This window comes from Mauremys mutica, chromosome 13 (assembly GCF_020497125.1).
Source record: "Mauremys mutica isolate MM-2020 ecotype Southern chromosome 13, ASM2049712v1, whole genome shotgun sequence".
Lineage (NCBI taxonomy): Eukaryota > Metazoa > Chordata > Testudines > Geoemydidae > Mauremys > Mauremys mutica.
In genome coordinates this window covers 47,809,875-47,830,609 of record NC_059084.1, presented here as the reverse complement: position 1 = coordinate 47,830,609, position 20,735 = coordinate 47,809,875, and the positions used below count along the sequence as shown (strand labels likewise).

The 20,735-nt window shown below is 49.1% G+C and overlaps 1 pseudogene; it reads left to right on the top strand.

Moving 5' to 3' along the window:
* The first annotated feature begins 2,007 nt into the window (after window positions 1-2,007).
* On the top strand, window positions 2,008-8,697 carry LOC123347503 (annotated as a pseudogene).
* The last annotated feature ends 12,038 nt before the right edge of the window (window positions 8,698-20,735 follow it).

Sequence of the window (20,735 nt, the reverse complement as noted above, 5' to 3'; positions counted from 1 at the left end):
GTGCTTCTCCCTCCTCTCATCATGTTCATTTAACGCTTTCCTAGACTCTGCCATTGTTTGCCTCCATGCATTCTGCTGAACTCTTTCAGTGCAGAAGGACTGCATGAGCTCTGAGAACATGTCTGTCCTGAGTGCGGTTTTTTCACCTTCTAATCTCCGCTAGCCTCTGGGACTGAGATGATAGGGGGAGCATAGAAACTTTTGCAGCTGCAGGAGTGAAAAAAGGGAGAGTATTATTTAAAAAGATACATTTTAGAGAACAAAGAGAAGATTATTTCACACTGAATCAAGTGATTCACATTACATAGCACCAGGGCCGGCTCTAGGTTTTTTGCTGCCCTGAGCAAAAAAACAAAACAAAACAAAAAATCTCCCAGAATGCTGCCCCTGGAATTGTGCCACCCCAACCACCTGCTTGGTTTGCTTGTGCCTAGAGCTAGTCCTGCTAACTGTCCGTCGAACTTCACTCTGGAGATCCATAAACCAGCTGTTTGTTTCTCCCCTCAGGTGCCTGGCGGTTACAATGAAGGGACCCTGCATTGGCTGACACGTCTGTGCTAGCCCCTATGTGCTCTCCTCTTCCCAGATGTGCTGGCCCCTTGCACACCCCCGAAATTCAGGACTGAGGGCTTCTGAGCTTGATGCAAACTGGTTAGCTTGGAAACGGTCCCGATTTCCGTTTAAACCCTACGTGGGATTGGAGCCCAGAGAAACAGTGAGGTCTGATTGGAAACAGTGAGGTCTGCGCTCGGAAAGGTTCTTGATTTCAGCTCCATTGGGATTTTGAGAGTGGCCCTGCAAACCCTTCCTAGCCTAGTAATCTTTACCCCACAAATTGTTCCACCGGAGCCAGTGGGGTCAGTTCCATTAGTAGGGATGGCAAGCTCTTAAAGAGAACTAGACCCTGCAGACGTTTGTCTGGTCCAGCCCCGGGCTCTGTTCCCAGCACCTGAGCTCCTTCTAGCTTTCCATAAACATAAGAACATAAGAATGGCCGTACCGGGTCAGACCAAAGGTCCATCTAGCCCAGTATCTGTCTACCGATGCCAGTCTAAACTGTGGAATCACGAGAAACACTTTCAAATCCCACCTGACGGCCAACCAGATCATCTCCCAAATTCAAGGTTATCCACTGCAATCGACTATTGGCATTATTGCTTGGAAGGCTTGTAAAATATTAGCTGACTCTCTTTGTTCTGCCCTATAAAGTAACTCACCGCTAATAACCTTAGAATTAAATTCTATCCATCTACAGCTAGATTTACTATTTAGGGCGTAGAGCAGGGATCAGCAACCTTTGGCATGTGGTTCACCAGGGTAAGCACTCTGGTGGGCCTGACCGTTTTGTTTACCTGCCGCGTCCGCAGGTTTGGCCGATCGCAGCTCCCATAGGCCATGGTTCACCGCTCCAGGCCAATGGGGGCTGCGAGAAGTGGTGCAGGATGAGGGACGTGCTGGCCCCCACTTCTCGCAGCTCCCATTGGCCTGGAGCAGCGAACCGCGGCCAGTGGGAGCCGCAATTGGCCGAACCTGTGTATGCGGCAGGTAAACCAACCGGCCTGGCCAGCCAGGGTGCTTATCCTGGTGAGTGGCATGCCGAAGGTTGCTGATCCCTGGCTTAGAGTTTATCTTAGGGAAGGATAAAGTTTAGAGTTAAGACTGGGGCTACGTTTTGGGTTAAAATAGTGGTTTAGAGTAATAATTAGCATTAGTCGGACAGGATGTAGAGATAGGGCATAAATTTGGGTTAAAGGTAAGAGTTAAAGATAAGTGTTTGAGGTTAGGGTTAAGTTTACACATTGTGTTTTAGCTTTGATGTTTAGAGTTATAGTTTACTCTCAGAATTACAGCTGGAGTAAGGTTTTAGGATTTAGGTGAACAATTCAGTTTGGGTGAGTTTTAAAACATAGGGTTAGAAATTACCTCTATGGTGGTTAGGGTAAGTTCAGAATGTACTATTAGGTTCAAGGTATAAATTAAAATTAAATGAAGGGTAAAAGTCAAAAGATGGGGTTAGAGTTTATCCCTGAAGTTAGAGGTACTTTTAGCACTACTGTAAGGATTTAGGGTAAGGTTAGGTTTTACATTTCCTTTTAGGATTAAGGTAAATGTTAAATTTGGGGTTAGAGTTCATCCTTAAATTTAGGGTTAGGGTTCGGGTTCGGATAAAGAAGATGAGAATTTGACCTCCTCAGAACGACGTAGGAAGTGCAAAGCCAATCTTGCTCTGATACTGACAGGGCAGGAGGTTGTACCACAGAGGGAAAATCCAGCTCCTTCTTGGTCCCAGATTAAAAAAAAAATGGAACTTGTTCCACAACAGAAGTTGTGTGTCTTATAAACAGGGTGATATGCAAACAAAAGTGAGAGTCTCCTGTTTAAATCTGTCTATCTCTCTGCCCAGGCTGCACCAGGGGAGACAATCTGCAGCCCCCTGCCAATTCCCTGAGAAATTTCCCCTCGAACCAGGGCCGGTTCCAGACCCCAGCGCGCCAAGTGCATACTTGGGGTGGCGTGCCGTGGGGGGCGCCTTGCCTGTCGCTGGGAGGGCGGCAGGTGGCTCCAGTGGACCTCCCGCAGGCATGCCTGTGGAGAGTCTGCTGGTCCCGCGGCTTCGGTGGAGCATCCGCAGGCACGTCAGCAGGAGGTCCACCGGCGACCGCCAGAGCGCCCCCCGTGGCATGCTGCCCTGCTTGGGGCGGCGCAATTCCTAGAGCCACCCCTGCCTCGAACAGCAGGAAAAATTAGCCTTGTCTCCTAGTTTTCATTGCTGTGGCTTTGGAAGGTATTTTCTCCCCAGTAAATCTATTGAAGGGTGACGGATTGGTCTATGAGTGACACTGCAATGGTTGTGATTGATAACAGAGCTTTATTTTGTTACCTCACAACTTTATTGGACAATGTGGTTAATGTGGCTCTGTCAGGGTTCCCTCCCCATTCTGGGGTACAGATGTGGGGACCTGCATGAAAGACCCCCTAAGCTTATTTCTACCAGGTTAGGTTAAAAACTTCCCCAAGGCACAAATCCTTTACTTGTCCTTGAATGCTATTGCTGCCACCACCAAGTGATTTAGACAAAAAAATTCAGGAAATGGACCACTTGGAGTCCCTATTTCCCCAAAATATTCTCCCAAGCCCCTTCACACCCTTTCCTGGGGAGGCTTGAGAATAATCTACCAACCAATTGGTTACAATGTGAGCACAGATCAAACCCCTTGGTTTTTAGGACACTGAAAATCAGTCAGGTTCTTAAAAGGAGAATTTTATTTAAAAAAAAAAGTAAAAGAATCACACCTGCAAAAATCAGGATGGAAGGTAACTTTACAGGGTAATAAATAGATTTAAAACACAGATGATTCCTCTCTAGGCTCAGCTTCAAAGTTACAAAAACAGGAATAAACCTCCCTCTTAGCATAGAGAAAAATCAGATTAGAATCAGCAAAGAATCCTGTGGCACCTTATAGACTAACAGACGTTTTGCAGCATGAGCTTTCGTGGGTGAATACCCACTTCTTCAGATGCAAGTCAGATTAGAATGTACATTTGGGGTTAGAATTGCATCCTGGGTAAAGTCAGGTTTTGGTGTTCTAAGTAAGGTATTCATGTAGTTTTCCGGTTAAGACACATATGAAGGTGGAACTTATCCTCAGGGTCAAGTCTAGACATTTTGCTGCTCCAAACACGGAGGATCTGCTGGTCCTATGGCTTCAGCAGACTGCAGGAGATCAGCTGAAGCTGCGGGACCAGCAGACTCTCCGCAGTCAAGCCCCCAAAGACACCCTGCCTGCTACCCTAACAGCAACCAGCAGAGCCCCTCTTCCCCCTCCCCCCAACTTGCTACGCCAGGTAGGCGCTTGGAGCACTGGTGCCTGGAGCCGCCGCTGCTCAGGGTCACGGTTAGGTGTGGGAGCTAGTGGAGGGATAAAGAAGATACCAGTTAGTCTCCTTCTGGTCAAGTAGGAGGCTCCGACTGAGACAAGGGCAGTACCACAGAGACAAAGCGCCGCCTCTTCTCTCAACCGCACACAAAGACACTGAATTCGCGCTAGGAAATGCTGCGTGTCTCTTATAAGGAGGGGGATATGCAAATGAGGGTGAGAGTTTCCTCTTTAAATCTGCCCGTCTCTCTGCCCAGGCTGCATCCGGAGACACAATCCGCAGCCTCTGGGTCTGTGCAGTGATCAACCAGTCCCTGAGAACTTCCCCCTCCAGCACCCGGGACAATGAGGCTTTGGTTGTATCTCGTTCTCGCTGCAGCATGTCTGGAAGGTACATTCTCCCTTTCCATGGGCTGCATGTATTGGGGAGGTAGGGGATTATTGTGCTATTGCCCGAGGCACTCATGTTCCCCATAATTAATTGTTATTCCCAGGTATCCGGTCCCAGGTGCAGCTGGTGGAGTCCGGAGGGGATGTGAAAAAGCCCGGAGACTCTCGCCGCCTCTCCTGCAAAGCCTCCGGGTTCACCTTCAGCAGCTACTGGATGGACTGGGTCCGCCAGGCCCCCGAAGGGGCTGGAGTGGGTCGCCCGTATCAGCAGTGGCAGTGGCAGTGGCACATACTACGCTGATGGAGTCAAAGGGCGATTCACCATCTCCAGGGACAATCCCAGCAACCTGCTGTATCTGCAAATGACCGGCCTGAAGCCCGAGGACACCGCCCGGTATTACTGTGCGAGAGACACAGTGAGAGGAATCCCGACAGGGCTCATACAAAAACCCGAGGCGCAGAACCGCCCTTCTCCCGTGCGCCGCGTGGGGGCAGCACTTCCCCCAAACAATCCAGCCCTGGGCACAGGAGCTGGATCTACAACCAGAGTGAAAAACAAATCCGTCCTCAGGTTTCAGAGCTCAATATCCATCTGTAGAATCATAGAACCCTGGGATTGGAAGGGACCTGGAGAAGTAATCTAGTCCCGTCCCCTGCACTCATGGCTGGATTCAGTGTTATCTAGACACCATACCTGACAGGTGTTTGTCTAACCTGCTCTTAAAAATCTTCAGTGAGGCAGATTCCACAACCTCCCTGGGAAATTTATTTCAGTGCTTAACCACCCTGATAGTTAGCAAGTTTTTCCTAATGTCAAACCTCACTTGATGCAATTTAAGTCCATTGCTTCTTGTCCTATCCTTAGAGCTTAAAGAGAATAATTTGTTACTTTCCTCCTTGTACTTCTCCTTTTATGTACTTTCAAACTGTTATCACGTTCCCCTCAGTCTTCTCTTCTCCAGACTAAACAAACTCAGAGTTTTCAATCTTCCCTCATGGGTCATGTTTTCTAGACTTTTAATTATTTTTGTTGCTCTTCTCTGGACTTTTTCTAATTTGTCTTTCCTGAAATGTGGCAACCAGGACTGGACACAATATTTAAGTTGAGGCCTAATCAGTGTGGAGCAGAGCGGGAAAGTTAAGTGGGTTGCTTACAACACTCCTGCTAATACAATCCAGAATGATGTTCACTTTTTTAAAAAGTGTTAGATTGTTGACTCATATCCCCTATGACCCCCAGATCCCTTTCTGCAGTACTCCTTCCTAGGCAGTCATTTCCAATTCTGTATGTGTGCAACCAGCAATGGCTCCAGGCACCAGTGCTCCAAGCTGCTCGGGGCACCCTGATGGTCCCTGTGAGGGCGGCAGTCAGGCAGACTTCGGGGGCCTGCCTGCGGGAGGTCCACCAGTCCTTTGGCTTCGGTGGCAATTCAGCGTCGGGTATGCTGAAGCCGCGGGACCGGCGACCTCCCCCAGGTGCACTGCGAAGGCAGCCTGCCTGCCATGCTTGGGGTGGCAAAGAAGCTAGAGCCGCCCCTGCGCCTGCCCCCTGGGAAAGGGCTGGAATGGATGGGATTTAGCCGACACACAGTTAACGGGGGAACCACAGAGTATAACTCGGCTCTCACACCTCGTGTCACCATCACCAGGGATACTTGGAAGGACGAAGTTTATCTCCAGCTCCGCTCGCTGACAGCTGCAGACACTGGCACCTGTTACTGCGCCAGAGACACAGTGACACAGAGCAGAGCCGGGACTGGCACAAAAAAGGGAAATGAATTTCTAAAGTGCCAGCTGACTGGAACACACAATCTGTGCTCTAGGGGATGAGACAGACGGGGCATTGCCCACAGTGGGGTCTCAGGAGCCAACCCCCTGTCTCCCCTACATCCCACCCTCTCCCAGCCCCTTCCACCAAGGGATTTTAAACACTCTGCTTCCTTGTGCTGCGCACTGAAAAGTGCACCCAGAGACTCACCGAGCCAGGAGTGATGGTTTGGGCTACCTCATATTTTGGGCACTTATCCCGACACACCTTGACCCTAATCGCCAGAAGATGCTCAGGGCCCGTATCTCTCATTGGCCTCAGCTGGCGCTGTGGGTGGGTGTCATGCCTGGGGACCAGGGTCTCTGTGTCTCCAGACTCCAAAATTGGGAAATCACATCAGGACATCTTGATCCACAGGCAGGGCTGGTGCAACCCATTAGGCAACCTAGGCAGTCGTCTAAGGCGCTGGCATTTGGGGGGCGGCATTTCAGGTCCTTCGGTGGCAGCGACCATGGCGGCCGGATCTTCGGCTGCCCTGGTTGTTGTCGACATTTCAGCGGAGGGACCTGGGGCCGGGGGGGGAGGGGAGGGCCTCCTGCAGTAAGTAAGGGGGGGCGGCACGCAGGGGAACCGCTCCCCGCCCCAGCTCACCTCTGCTCCACCTCCTCTCCTGAGCATCCCACCCCGCTCTGCTTCTCTCCCTCCCAGGCTTGCGGCACCAAACAGCTGATTGGCGCCACAATCCTGGGAGGCGGGAGAAGTGGAGCGGTGACAGCATAATCGGGGGAGGAGGCAGAGCAGAGGTGAGCTGGGGCGGGGAGCTGCCGCACGGCTCCCCAGGCCAGGGGGAGCTGCCGTGGGGGGGGTGCCTGGGGAGGGCAGAGAGCTGCCACAGGGCTCGGGGAGGGGGGCGCAAGGTGGAAGTTTCCTCTAGGGCACGAAACATCCTTGAACCTGCTCTACCCATGGGCAGGGCCGGCTCTTGGTTTTTTGCTGCCCCAAACAAAAAGATTTTTGGCTGCCCCAGAGGGAGCGGAATCCCGGAGAGCGGGACATGGGCCCTGCACAGCAGTGTCCCCCCCATGGCACTGCTGCTGCTGCTGCTTCTGGCCACCCTGCCGCAGTCCCTGGGCAGCTTGGGGGTGACCACCCTGTGGCACCTGCAGGCGGCTCCGTGTGCCCCGTGGGGTGGCCCCCAGCCCAAGTGTCCCCCGCTTGGAGCCTGCCCGGCCCAGCCACAAGGTGTGGACACTGCTCCCCCTCGGTGCGAACTGCAGCAGCCCCAGGGCACCCCCGGCGCACAACGTGCTGCTGCTGCCAGGGCTGGCTCTAGGCTTTTGCAGCCCAAAGCAAAAAAGAAAAAAGAAAACAGATGGCCAGAATGCTGCCCCTGAAAATGGGCCGCCCCAAGCACGTGCTTGGTTTTCTGGTGCCTAGAAACGGCCCTGCTAACTGCTCCCCTGGAACCTCCTCATCCACCCCCCCAGCCCCTTTCCAAATGTGGGAGCAGCACATACTACAGCGACCCAGACAAAGGCCGATTCACCATCTCCAGGGACAATTCCAACAACCTGCTGTATCTGCAACTGACCGGCCTGAGAGCCAAGGACACCGCCCGGTATTACTGTGCCAGACACACACCCTGCACAGTGAGGGGAAGCTGGGCTGAGCTCAGACAAAAACCTCCCGTGGCGGTTACCAGAGAAAGTCCCAGCTGGTTTGCTGCTGACAGGCCGCGCTGGGAGCTCACAGGAGACAGTAATTTCCTCCCTTTGAAATGGGGGAACTGAACCCAGCTGGTCAGTCAGATCTAGATCCACAGGAGGTGGAGATACCGGGAACGGGGTGTCCCGCACTGGGCGTGGTGGGGATTCAGTCGGTCCCAGATGTTCTATTACAGATGTAAGCGGGGGATGGTCCCACTAGTGTGGGGAACTTTCCTGGCCTGTACACTGTGCCGGTGAAGTGGGCAAGCGAAACGGTCTGAGTCCTCGCTCCCACTGCCTTTACCCACAGCCCTGCCTGACCTCGAGGGCTCCCCTTCCACCTCCTGTGGGGCAGAGACCTCGTAACCCCGACAAGGTTGGGCCCAGGATTCCTGGGGGGGGGGCTCGACCCCCAACCTTGTCATGGTCACTTAGGGCAGGGGCTAACATGTCCCCACTCTCTGCACTGGACGCTTCCCTGAACCACTGATCATCACGTACAATTTAAAGCAACAACAGTCCCCTTACACAGACTCTGATATGGGTTAACAGGAATTATTTTCTGCCAAACAGAAGCCCAAATAGTCCCATGTTCACCTCTCAGTTCCCGTGTGGGGAAAGAAAGCAGGAGAGGTGAAAACACAAACCCTGGCAGCTATAAAAGGGAACAAGGCTGTTCCCCAAATCCCTGTTGGTCAATGCCAGAGAGCTGGGTCGTGTCTGTTTATAGATTTATTCGATCCCTGCCCTGTACATTGTCTCACCTCTATTAGCCTCATCAATGAACTGGTCTCCAGCCAGTCTGAGAGCCTAGTACCATGGTGCATTATGGAGCCATCCACCCACCCACCGTCATTGTCTGAGCATCATTCCGTGTAACTGTCTATGGGACATTCCCTAAGAACATTTTCTCTCTCTCTCTCTCTCTCTCTCTCTCTCTCTCCAGTGTGTGTGAATGAGGGTGGGGATATGAAAGGGAACACGAGTGGTCATGGGAATGGAGATCTGTGTGTCAGTGTGAATGCTGATACTTGTCTGAAAGTCAGTGGGAATGGAAATATTTTTGTTGTTGTTTTTGTTACTATCCCTCAATATTACATCCTGGGGATGGTTTAGAAACACGTAGCGTTCATGTCACACAAGTTTTTTAAACACAACCAGGAGAAAGCTTCTGTCTACACTTCATTGCTTATTAATAATTAACTAAGTAAATGATCTTGATGATGATGCTCAGCAGTGATAGATTTGATGCTGCTTGTGGTCCTAGTGCAGGGGTGGGCAAACTTTTTGGCCCGAGGGCCACACTGGGGTATGGGTCGCTAGCGCGCCGCAGACTGCACAGAACTCGGTCATGGGCGCATCGCAGAGAAAGGGGCCGGGGAAGAAGTGTCGGTCCCTGGATTATAAATAGTTGAGGGTAAAGGGCATTTCTAAGTGAGTTTTAAAGAGTCACCCTGGAGTTGCTCTGTACGTCAGACATTGCCTTGCTAAGAGCTCCTGTCAGCCGCGTTTCTATTCCAAACACACACACACAAACACAGAGACACATCATCACACCTACAGACACAATCACAGACATACAATCATACAAGCACCCCCCCACACACACATCCACACCTTCAAGCACTTACACTAAGATACACGAACAAAAACACACATGCAAATACACACCCTGAAAAAGCCTTCTGACAATTTCTGAGTGTGTCAAAGGAGAAGAGACTGGATTTGAAAAGATTCAGCCAAATTCTGCTCTCAGTTACATTGGCCTAAATCTGGGGTCACTCCCCTGAACTAAACAGATTTATTCCAGATTTACACTCAGCAACTGACAACGGAATCAGACCTAACACGGAGTGGAAAATAGCCCATTTACAGAGCTGGTCTACTGCCTTTACTGCACTGTGCATTGCAGGTGTGCATAGTGGTAAGTGGTAAATTGAGATTTAAGAGAGCTGAAAATTACTTCCAGGTCTGCCACTTATTTCCTGGGTGATCTTGGGCCAGTCAATTCATTTCCATGTGCCTCAGTTTCCCCATGTGAAAAATTAGGATAACGTCGTTTATCTGCTTTGTAAAGCACTCTGAAATCTATGGCTATACAGGAGCTAGGTTCTACTATCATCATCCTCATCTGTACTGGGATTATCTCGCCCTGATCATGCAGAAATGACATTGAGTTTTTGACAGGTGAAGGTCCATGACCTCACTAATATTGGGCAACACCCTTCATTCCTCAATCCCGCCAACAGTCTCACTATAATTAGTCAGTTTTGGTATTTTATCCATACCTAGGAATCTGCCCAGGGCTCTTCTACTAATCTGATTGCTCTGAGAGTTTTCTGCATCAAACACAATTGATGACCCTATGAGGGAAGCATCCTCTGCACCATAATTAGCTCCGGTCTAGCAAGAACTCCATGGCAACTGGTGAAACATTTACATTGATATTTTCAGCAATGGCCATAAAGTTTCCAGCATCAGGTTTATGAACACAGGGCGTGACACAAATGATGTTGTACTCAGTGGGGTGGCTTCCATTGAGTTATAAAGGCCTTTCGCATCAGGCCCTACAAGGATTAAAGTCGCTTCTCTTTTTGTAGACCAGACATTTTTGCTCAAGTTCATCATGTCACCCAACCAGCAGTTTTCTCATGGGAAGGAAAAGCCATTAATTGCTGCATTGGGGAATGGACCAAGGTGAAATAAGATAATTGACTAGCTCATTCCATTCATTTAAGTGATCCTCACATCACACCCAGAGAAATAGACTTTTTTCTCTTAGATACACATATATCCCCCTCTCCCCCAGTCACCATCATATCTGAGCATCTCATACTTTCTGTCTCATCTATCCTCCATGCACCCCGCAGAGGGAGGAAAGTTTGATTATCCCCATTTCACAGCCTGAGAACTGAGGTACATCTATGGGAGTTGGGCTCCTCGGTGCTTCAGAGAATGTACATTGATGCCTCAGTACTTGGAAAAATCCAGCCACAGGTTTACTTCCCCAGTGACACAGGAAGTCTGTGACAGAGCAGAGAACCCAGCCTGAGCGCCCTGAGCCCTGAATGTTCCTCTCTTGCTTCCTCTGGCCACTTTCTGAATCCCCAGGCAGGTAAATTGGGCTCATTAAGTGAGGATGTTTTATGTGTCATAAGGAGGGTGACATGCAAATAGGGGTGACAGATTCCTGTTTAAATCTCTGCTTCTCTCTGCCTAGGCTGCTCCTGGAGACACAATCGGCAGCTCCTGGGTCTGTGCAGTTGCCAGCCAAATCACCTGAGAACTTTCCTCTCCAGCACCAGGGAAAATGAGACTTTGGCTCCTTTTAGTTTTTGTTGCTGCGGCTTTGGAAAGTATTTTCTTCCCAATGCATCTCCTGAAGGGCGAGAGATTTTTCTCTGTGTGATACTGCAATGGCTGTGATTTATAACACAGCTTTATTCAGTGCTCTCATGCTCTTTATTGGAGAATGTGGCTCATTGGTCCCTTTTTGAAGTGACTTCTCTCCTTCAATCCGCTGCTGATTTTAGATTTTCATAGAATCATAGAACTGGAAGGGACCTCGAGAGCTCATCAAGTCCAGTCCCCTGCACTCATGGCAGCACCATCTAGAACATCCCTGACAGGTGTCTGTCTAACCTGCTCTTAAAAATGTCCAATGATGGAGATTCCACAACTACTCTTGGTAATTTATTCCAGTGCTTAACTGCCCTGATAGTTAGGAAATGTTTCTTAATATCCAACCTAAAAAGGGCTCTAGAAGTGATCCTGGCAATTACAGACTGGTAAGTATAATGTCAGTATCAGGCAAATTAGTTGAAACAATAGTAAAGAAGAAAATTATCAGACACATAGAAGAATATAAATTGTTGGGCAAAACTCAACATGGTTTCTGTAAAGGGAAATCATGGCTTTCTAATCTATTAGAGTTCTTTGAAGGTGTCAACAAACATGTGGAGAAGGGGGATCCAGTGGACATAGTGTACTTAGATTTCCAGAAAGCCTTTGACAGGGCCACTCAAAGGCTCTTATGTTGTCATGGGATAAGAGGGAAGATCCTATCATGGATTGACAACTGGTTAAAAAACAGGGAACAAAGGATAGGAATAAATGGTAAATGGTAAATTTTCAGAATGGAAAGGACTAACTAGTGGTGTCCTCCAAGGGTCAGTCCTAGGACCAATCCCATTCAATTTATTCATAAATGATCTGGAGAAAGGGGTAAACAGTGACGTGGCAAAGTCTGCAGATGATACTAAACTGCTCAAGATAGTCAAGACCAAAGCAGACTGTGAAGAACTTTAAAAAGATCTCACAAAACCAACAAACAATTGTTTCAAACAAACAATAACAAAGTGCTAAAAATATCTGGCAAATGAAATTTAATGTGGATAAATGTAAAGTTATGCACAATGGAAAAAGTAACTCCAACTATACATACAATATGATGGAGGCTAATTTAGATACAACGAGTCAGGAAAGAGACCTTGGTGTCATGGTGGATAGTTCTCTGAAGATGTCCATGTAGTGCACATCACCAGTCAAAAAAGCAAACAGGATATTAGGGTTAAAAAGGAACAGCGAATAAGACGGAGAATATATTATTGCCCTTATATAAATCCATGGTAAGGCCACATCTGGAATACTGTTCATTCCTTCTAGGGCACCTGGCATTGGCCATTGTGAGAAGACAGGCCACTGGGCTAGATGGACCTTTGGTCTGAGACAATATGGCCATTCTTATGTTCTTGTGGTCATATTTGAATGTGACCCTTATCAGACACCAAAGTAAAAATGAACACAACCTCCAGGACAGTTACAGATTCATAGAATTAAAGACTGGAAAGGATTAGTATGATTCTCTAGTCTGATCATCTGCATAATACAGGCCATAAATCCTCAACCTGATTAATTGGGTTTCAGCCTAGCACCCTCTTTACTTCAGCATGCTGGGATTCCGCTTTCTTCCCCCACTGTCAGAGATACAGTCAAGCAGAAGGGCAGTGATCTCTCAGCTTTTGGCACTAGAACCCACCAAGTTTGTTTGTTTTGTTTTGTTTTTCTTTTTTGTTTGTTTCTTTTTCTGGTTAGTGGAATAATTTTTCAGCAAAAGCTGGCTGTTTCTGGTACAAGGGACATTTTCCTAGGAGCAAAATAATCTTGGATTAAAAGAATAAATAACCCCCCAAATATTTATTTTCTGCTTTAAATGATAATACAAAAGGGAGATCAGTGAGCGAGAGGGGGGGCTGCAGAGTCCTTTTCTCCATTCCCCACCAGGGGGAGCAATGAGAAAACCGCACAGCCTTGGGGAGGAGACTGAAGAGGGGCTTTGGGGGTTAGAAAACATCCTTTTTTCAGCTCTGCACCTACATACACGGCTCGTTTGTACATGGAACTTGCAGGCGCCCTTTGACTTCGCCTCTTCTAAAGTCTCCGGGTTCCACTTCAGCGCTGGGTCCGTCAGGCTCCTGGGAAGCGTCTGCAGTGGGTCTCCAGGACGCAGTATTCACGAAATTGTTCCCATTGCACCGATTCAGCAAAAATGCGATTCCTTGTCTCCTGAGACAGTCCCAGCAACCCTCTGTGTTTACAAAGGAGCAGCAGGAGAGCGGAACACACCGCCCGGTGTCACTGTGTGAGAGACTAGACCAGAGTGACAAAGCCCATCACCAAAACCGACAGCGGGTTCACATCGTGTTTGGCTCTTAAAATGGCCCCATTTAAGGGGGTGGGGGACAGGAATCAACCCCAACAGCCAACACAACGGCAGATTTGTGCTCAGTTTTATTTCACAGAATCTCCATATGAATGGGAAGTAGAGCCTGAATGAGAATGGGAACAGGAGTGTGAACACGAATATAAATATCCATCGCGAATAACAATCTCCCTTCAGTGCTGCCTGAAGCCTCACCAGACACAGACCCCACTGACCGGACGTTACACGGCTCCTCTGCCCATGGGACGGGGCTCCAGGGCGGAGTCTCGTCTCTCCTCCCCTCCCCTCACCATATCATTTTACAATAAATAGCCCCTGAGTTCCTGGTTGAGGAAATACAGTCACTGCAGGGAGCTGTTCATTCCTGCCAGGGGTTCGAAAGTGTCAGGAGGAGCCCAGCGCCCTGTGCCCGGCGCTGCACAGACACACAGGACAGGACAGTCTGTCTCCTGCACCCGGAGCCCTAGGGCGAGTCACTCAGATCACTGGCAGCAGGAGTGTGTGTCTCTTATAAGAAGGGAAATATGCAAATGAGGGAGACAGTTTCCTGTTTAAATCTGTGCCTCTCTCTGCCCAGGCTGCACCCGGAGACACAATCCGCAGCCCCTGGGTCTGTGCAGTGACCAGCCAGTCCCTGGGAACTTTCCCCTCCAGCACCCGGGAAAATGGGATTTTTGCTCCTTGTAATTTTCGCTGTAGCAGCTTTGGAAGGTATTTTCCTCCTCTGAATAACTGGCAGAGTGAGAAGAATATTGTGTTACCGCTGATTTTATACCGATATTAATGGCCTGTCTTTATTCCCAGGTGTCCGGTCCCAGGTGCAGCTGGTGGAGTCCGGAGGGGATGTGAAAAAGCCCGGAGACTCTCTCCGCCTCTCCTGCAAAGCCTCCGGCTTCACCTTCAGCGGCGCCTACATGAGCTGGGTCCGGCAGGCTCCCGGGAAGGGGCTGGAGTGGGTGGCTCAGATTAGACCCGATGCATCTAATCAGTGGTACTCCCCGGCTGTTGAAGGCCGATTCACCACCTCCAGGGACAACTCCAACAACCTGCTGTATCTGCAATTGACCGGCCTGAAGCCCGAGGACACCGCCCGCTATCACTGTGCGAGTGACACAGTGAGGGGAAGCCGGGCTGAGCTCAGACAAGAACCTCTCCCTGCAGTAATCAGAGAAGCGGTTTGGTGTTGGGGGCGCCCCAGGCCTGTGAGTGACAATGAGATCAGTTCTGGGAAAGGGCCGAGCAGCAGCAAACCCTTTTATTGTTATTATCCCTCCTCTTTGCTTTTACACAAGGTGAAGGAATTTATACAAGTTCCCGCAAAGCGCAGAACATTCTTAGTTGGGTCCCTGCCTCTTTTTTTCCTTGTCAGGGGACAAATTCTGAGCCCACACCCAACCTGCCAGGGAGTCACAGATCCATAGACATAAAGGCTAGAACGGAGCAGTATGAGAAACTAGTCTGAGCTCCTGCATAACACAGGCCATGGAGCCTCAACCTGGTTCATTCCGGTTCCCTCTAGGACCCTCTTCCCTTCACCGTGCTGGGATTCCGCTCAGTGTCACCCTGTCAGTGACACATTCCAGCAGAAGGGCTCACTCAGCTTTTCACACTAGAACCCCCCAAGTTTCTCTATGTGTTTCCTTTGTTTTCTGCTTCTTTGTCTGGTTAGTTGAATTATTTTCCACCTATGGTGGGTTTTCTGGCACAAGGAGCATTTTCCTAGGAGAAAAAAAATCCTGGGTTAAATGAATAAATAACTAACCCCCCAAAATATTCATTTTCTGGTTTTAATAATAACACAAAAATGGGGGTCAATGAGAGAAATAGAGGGGGGCTGCAGAGTCTGCTTCTCCCGTCCACTACCGGGGGCAGCAATGACTCTCTCTTTGGTTGTTGTCTTTTAATAAAATAATTGTGTTGGTTTGAAAGCAATCTTCATTCTATCAAGTGAAAGGGAAAAGAGCCTTGCAAAGCAACATACAATTATGTTAAGGCCCCTTCTTGCATCCTGTGCACCAGTCACCTCCTAGCATTACAAGCACTGCGATCCCGAGCATGCACTGAATACTAGTGGCTTTCACCTTCAAATTGCTGCCTCAAGGCATCCCTGAGCCTTATGGCCCTGTGCTGTACCCCTCTAATAGCCCTGGTCTCTGGCTGTTCAAACTCAGCCTCTGGGTGCTGAGCCTCAGTGGTCCAGCCCTGAGTGAAGCTTTCACCCTTCCCTTCATACATATTATGGAGTGTACAGCACGGAGCTATAAGCATAGTGATACTGTCATCGGCAAGGTCCAGCTTCCCATACAGGGGTCGCCAGTGGGCTTTTAAACAGCCAAATGTACACTCAACACTCATTCTGCACTTGCTCAGTCTGTTGTTGAACCGCACCACTCCTTGCTGCTGTCAAGTTGCCTTGTGTATGGCTTCACAAGCCACGGCATTAAGGAGTAGGCGGGGTCTTCCAGGATCACAATGGGCATTTCAACTTCCCCTACAGTGATCTTCTGGTCTGGGCAGAAAGTCCCTGCCTGCAGTTTCCTGAACAGGCCAGTGTTCTGAAAGATGTGTGCATCATGCACCTTTCCGGACCAGCCTGCGTTAATGTCTGTGAAATGCCCATGGTGATCCACATGTGCCTGGAAAGCCATAGAGAAATACCCCTTCTGATTAATGTACTCAGTGGCTAAGTGGTCTGGTGCCAGAATTGGAATGTGTGTGCCATCTATCGCCCATCTGCAGTTAGAGAAGCCCATTTCTGCAAAGCCAGGCATGAGGTCATGCACATTGCCCAGAGTCACGGTCTTTTGGAGCAGGATGCAATTAATGGCCCTGCAGACTTCCATCAATATGACTCCAATGACTGACTTTCCCACTCCAAACTGGTTAGCGACTGATCGGTAGCAGTCTGGAGTATCCAGTTTCCACCGTGCAATCACCACATGCTTCTCCAGTGACAGAGCAGCTCTCATTCTCATGTCCTTGTGCCACAGTGAGCTCATCACACAGTCCTTGAATGTGGCTTTCCTCATCTGAAAGTTCTGCAGCAGCTACCCGTCATCTCAGACATGCATGACGATGTGATCCCACCACTCAGTGCTTTTTTCCCAAGCCCAAAAGCAGCATTCCACTGTGGTCAGCATGTCTGTGAATGCCACGTGGCAAGATTAATGTCACACTCCTCTTGCCTTTGTAGGTTAAGGAATAACTCCACTGCCACTCATGACATGTACGTGTTAGTGAGAGTGAGCAGCATACTGGTCAGCAGTTCGGGATCCATTCCTGCTGCCCAGAAGAGGCAGGGCATGCAGTACACAAACCATTGTTTGCTAATCACAGACGGAAGCACAGGGATTGCTGGGATGCGAAGCAATGTATCACAGGGCATTGGGGCTGGACCCAGGATGCTCCGCGACCCCCTCACACCTTCCCACAAGTCTTAGTGGCAGAAGAGGAAGAGATGCTCTGTGAAATAGCTGCCCAGAATGCACCGCTCCAAACACCGCTGCAAGTGCCACAAGGGTGAACATGCTATTGCACAGGCAGCTGTCAGTGTGAACAAACAGTAGTTTTCCTTCGGTGCTCTCTGAGCAGTGCTGTAACTGCCGGTGCTGTAATTTTGCCAGTGTAGACGTGCTCTTAGTGTATAACAGAAATGGTTTATCAAAATCATGTTTTACTAAAACAGGATGTTTCTTTGTAAGGATCATTGTGGAAGTAACAAGGTGATTGAATTTCATTACAAACCCAAGGTAAAACTTGGTTAGACCAATAGTGGATTGGACCTGCTCTTGCAGCATAATTCTTGTATGTCTCATCTGACGTTGCCATACGATAATGAAATTAGCTAATTTATTTATACAAGTTCTGACAAATGTTTGGAACCCAATTAACATCAAGTCAATGTAGATATTAATGTTCCCCATAGTGTAGGAATCTTGGCATTTAGCCATGTTAGCAATATGGTAGTGTGCCTCAGTTTCCCTTTTCATACAGCACATTAGGTCTGCAATGTATTTTCTCCTGAGTAGTTTCAAGACTAGTTACAGACATTAACTGTGAAATATCAGTATCACAAGGTCTTTTAACATAAACTGTGCTCCTATGTATCACTCCCAACATGTTCAAGGGTTTTTCCAAAAGATTAGGCACATTGTACATTTTTAAAGTGTTTGGTATCAGCAACACATTAGTCACAAGAGTTAACATTAGCCTTGATATTAACATTAAATCCATTACAAGTGTACATTTCCAAGCATTTTTGTCATGCCATGCCTTTGGCTCAATACCATTGGGGTTTTGGCATTTTAGGGTTAACAAGTGGCTTTTATTTGAAAGGTTTAGCCTTTCCCTTCCTCCCTGTTCTGGGGGGGGGGGTCAAAATCTGAGCTCTTTTGTGTAACAGAATCCATTGTCTGGCTGGGTGTGTCCTCTTTGCTAAAGGCTATTGGCAAGTCTTTCTCCCGCCTGTCTGTCAGGTAATTTGCATCAACACAGACACTAGTTTGTTCACCAGTTTTCAGATTTTTAACTAATACCAGTTCCAAGGCTGGACTCTGTCTTACAGAGATACTATCCATTTTCACTAGCATGTTAGACCCAAGGTTATTTCTTCTTTCCATCACCAACCTCTGTTTCCACATGGAATCAGATGTTAAGTCCACTAAGAGACTAGAAGACATATCCAAAGTATTTAGAGATGAAAGTTTGCCTGCCATCCCCTCTATTCTCAAGAGATTAACTGCACAGCTGTCCTGATCTGCAGATTCAGCTACCCAGTCTTCGCTCTGAACCTCTGACAAGGACTGTTCACTCACAGAGTCAACATGGTGACATTCTTGTTCCAACAACATTGTTTCCCCAACAGGCTGGCCAAGCTCAGCCACTTGGTAATAGGGCTGTTCAAACTCCTTAACAATTTTTATTCCATCTGAGACCGTTTAGGCTCTCCATGCTGGATTTTTCTAAAGCAAGGCTGTGGATCCGTACACATCTGAAAACTATAATACCCACCTGGGGAACTGAGGAGACAGATTGCAGAGCGAGATGGGTACCCAGAAATCACCAACTACTGGACAGGCCCAACAAAGAAAATAACAGAACACCACTGGCCATAACGTACAGCCCCCCAGCTAAAACCTCTCCAGCACATCAGCAACGATCTACAACCTATCCAGGCAGAATCCCAAGTTCAGGAACATGCCACTCCAGCTACATTTCCTTCTGATTGCAACTGTTTCCTGAAGACACTGGGGAGCCTCCGGGTTTTGTATCAATCTCACTGGGAGCCAGGTCTGCAGGAATCTCATTGTGTCTTTGTTTGCAGGTGTCCGGTCCCAGGTCCAGCTGGTGGAGTCCGGGGGGGATGTGAAAAAGCCCGGAGACTCTCTCCGCCTCTCCTGCAAAGCCTCCGGCTTCACCTTCAGCAGCTACAGGATGCACTGGGTCCGACAGGCTCCTGGGAAGGGACTGGAGTGCATAGTGGAAATACACCCAATTTCAACTACGATCAGCTACGCACCGCCCTGCAAGGGAGGCTTCGCCATCTCTAGGGACAACCCCAACAACCTGCTGTATCTGCAACTGACCGGCCTGAAGCCCGAGGACACCGCCCGGTATCACTGTGCGGGAGAAGCACAGTGAGGGGAAGCCGGGCTGAGCTCAGACAAATAACTGCCCTGTCGCTTCCAGAAACAGGTCGCTGCTGGCGGGGAACCGGGGATCACGCACCAAAATCTGCAGAGGAGAAAAGAGAGAAAACGGGAATCTCCCAATCCCTGCCTGTCACCTCCACTTCCCTGTTCCCGGGAATTTACCTAATTTAGACGTTCACACTCATACAAGAAGGCATGTTTGGGGGGCGCTTTCCCAACCCGTCCTCCTGCCACTTACACACCGGGGGAGGTACCTTCTCCATCTACAGCATCCCACCCCACTGAGTCCAGCACCCCCACATTCCCGGCGTGCTGGGACTGATGCAACCTAAATTATATCTGACAAACAAACCTTTGGGATAAGGAACATCTGTTTGTCCGGAGATGGCCCAGGGCTTCGCCTAGTGGGGCCCAAAAGATGACTCCCAGGCCCAATCACAACAATAAGAATAAATTATTATTATTTATTTATTATTATTGACGATAATATCATAACTGAATAGCAGTGATTCAGGACTCCGAGATTTTATCGCAGGTGCTAGTATGCCCCAAATTGAGGTAATATATTAGCCCCTCACAATGTTTAATGTAGTTGCTTTCACAATACCGCTGTGAGACAGGGAGATGCTGCTGTCCCCTTGCCAGAGATGAGGAACTATCCAGAACGATTATATAAAGTATTTGCTGGTAAAGTTTGAGAATGCTCCAAAGATGATGATGAGGAGGAGGAGGAGGATGAAGACGATGGTGATTGATAGGTGGCCTAGAAGCCCTTGACTGTCATTACCAGGGACTGCAGCTTCCTTTCTTCCTTTCTCTCTTTTATGCTACAATCCCCCCCCCCCCTTCCTCTCCTCTTGCTCTGCAAGCCCCTTTCCAGGACCAGGTTCCCATTGTGCAGGACTCCAGAGAAACACATGGGACCTGATGCGATCCAAGCCGCTAACAAAAATCCCCTTGGATTTGATGGGATTTGTGTCGCAGCGCTACACACGTTGACACAAATCCCCCCCTTCTCCTGGAACCGGAGGGCGAGAAATGAGATCAGCCAGGGAAGGAGTTTGTGCGTGTGTTATAAGGAGCGGGATATGCAAATCAGGGGGACAGTTTCCTGTTTAAAACTGTCTCTGTCTCTGCCCAGGCTGCAGCCGGAGACACAATCCGCAGCCCCTGGGTCTGTGCAGTGACCAGCCAGTCCCTGAGAACTTTCCCCTCCAGCACCAGGGACAATGAGGCTCTGGCTCCATGTACTGTTCCTTGCAGTGGCTTTGGAAGGTATTTTCTCCCCTCGCACCCATTGGCGGGGCAGGGGAACAGTCTATTGTTACTCTTAATACTAATGCGAATTACATTATCTCTCTATTCCCAGGTGTGCGGTCCCAGGTGCAGCTGGTGGAGTCCGGAGGGGATGTGAAAAAGCCCGGAGACTCTCTCCGCCTCTCCTGCAAAGCCTCCGGGTTCACCTTCAGCAGCTACGGGATGAACTGGGTCCGGCAGGCTCCCGGGAAGGGGCTGGAGTGGGTTTCAAGCACTTATTGGGAAGTATGGAACCGCTATTACTACGCAGACTCAGTGAAAGGCCGATTCACCATCTCCAGGGACGATTCCAACAACCTGGTG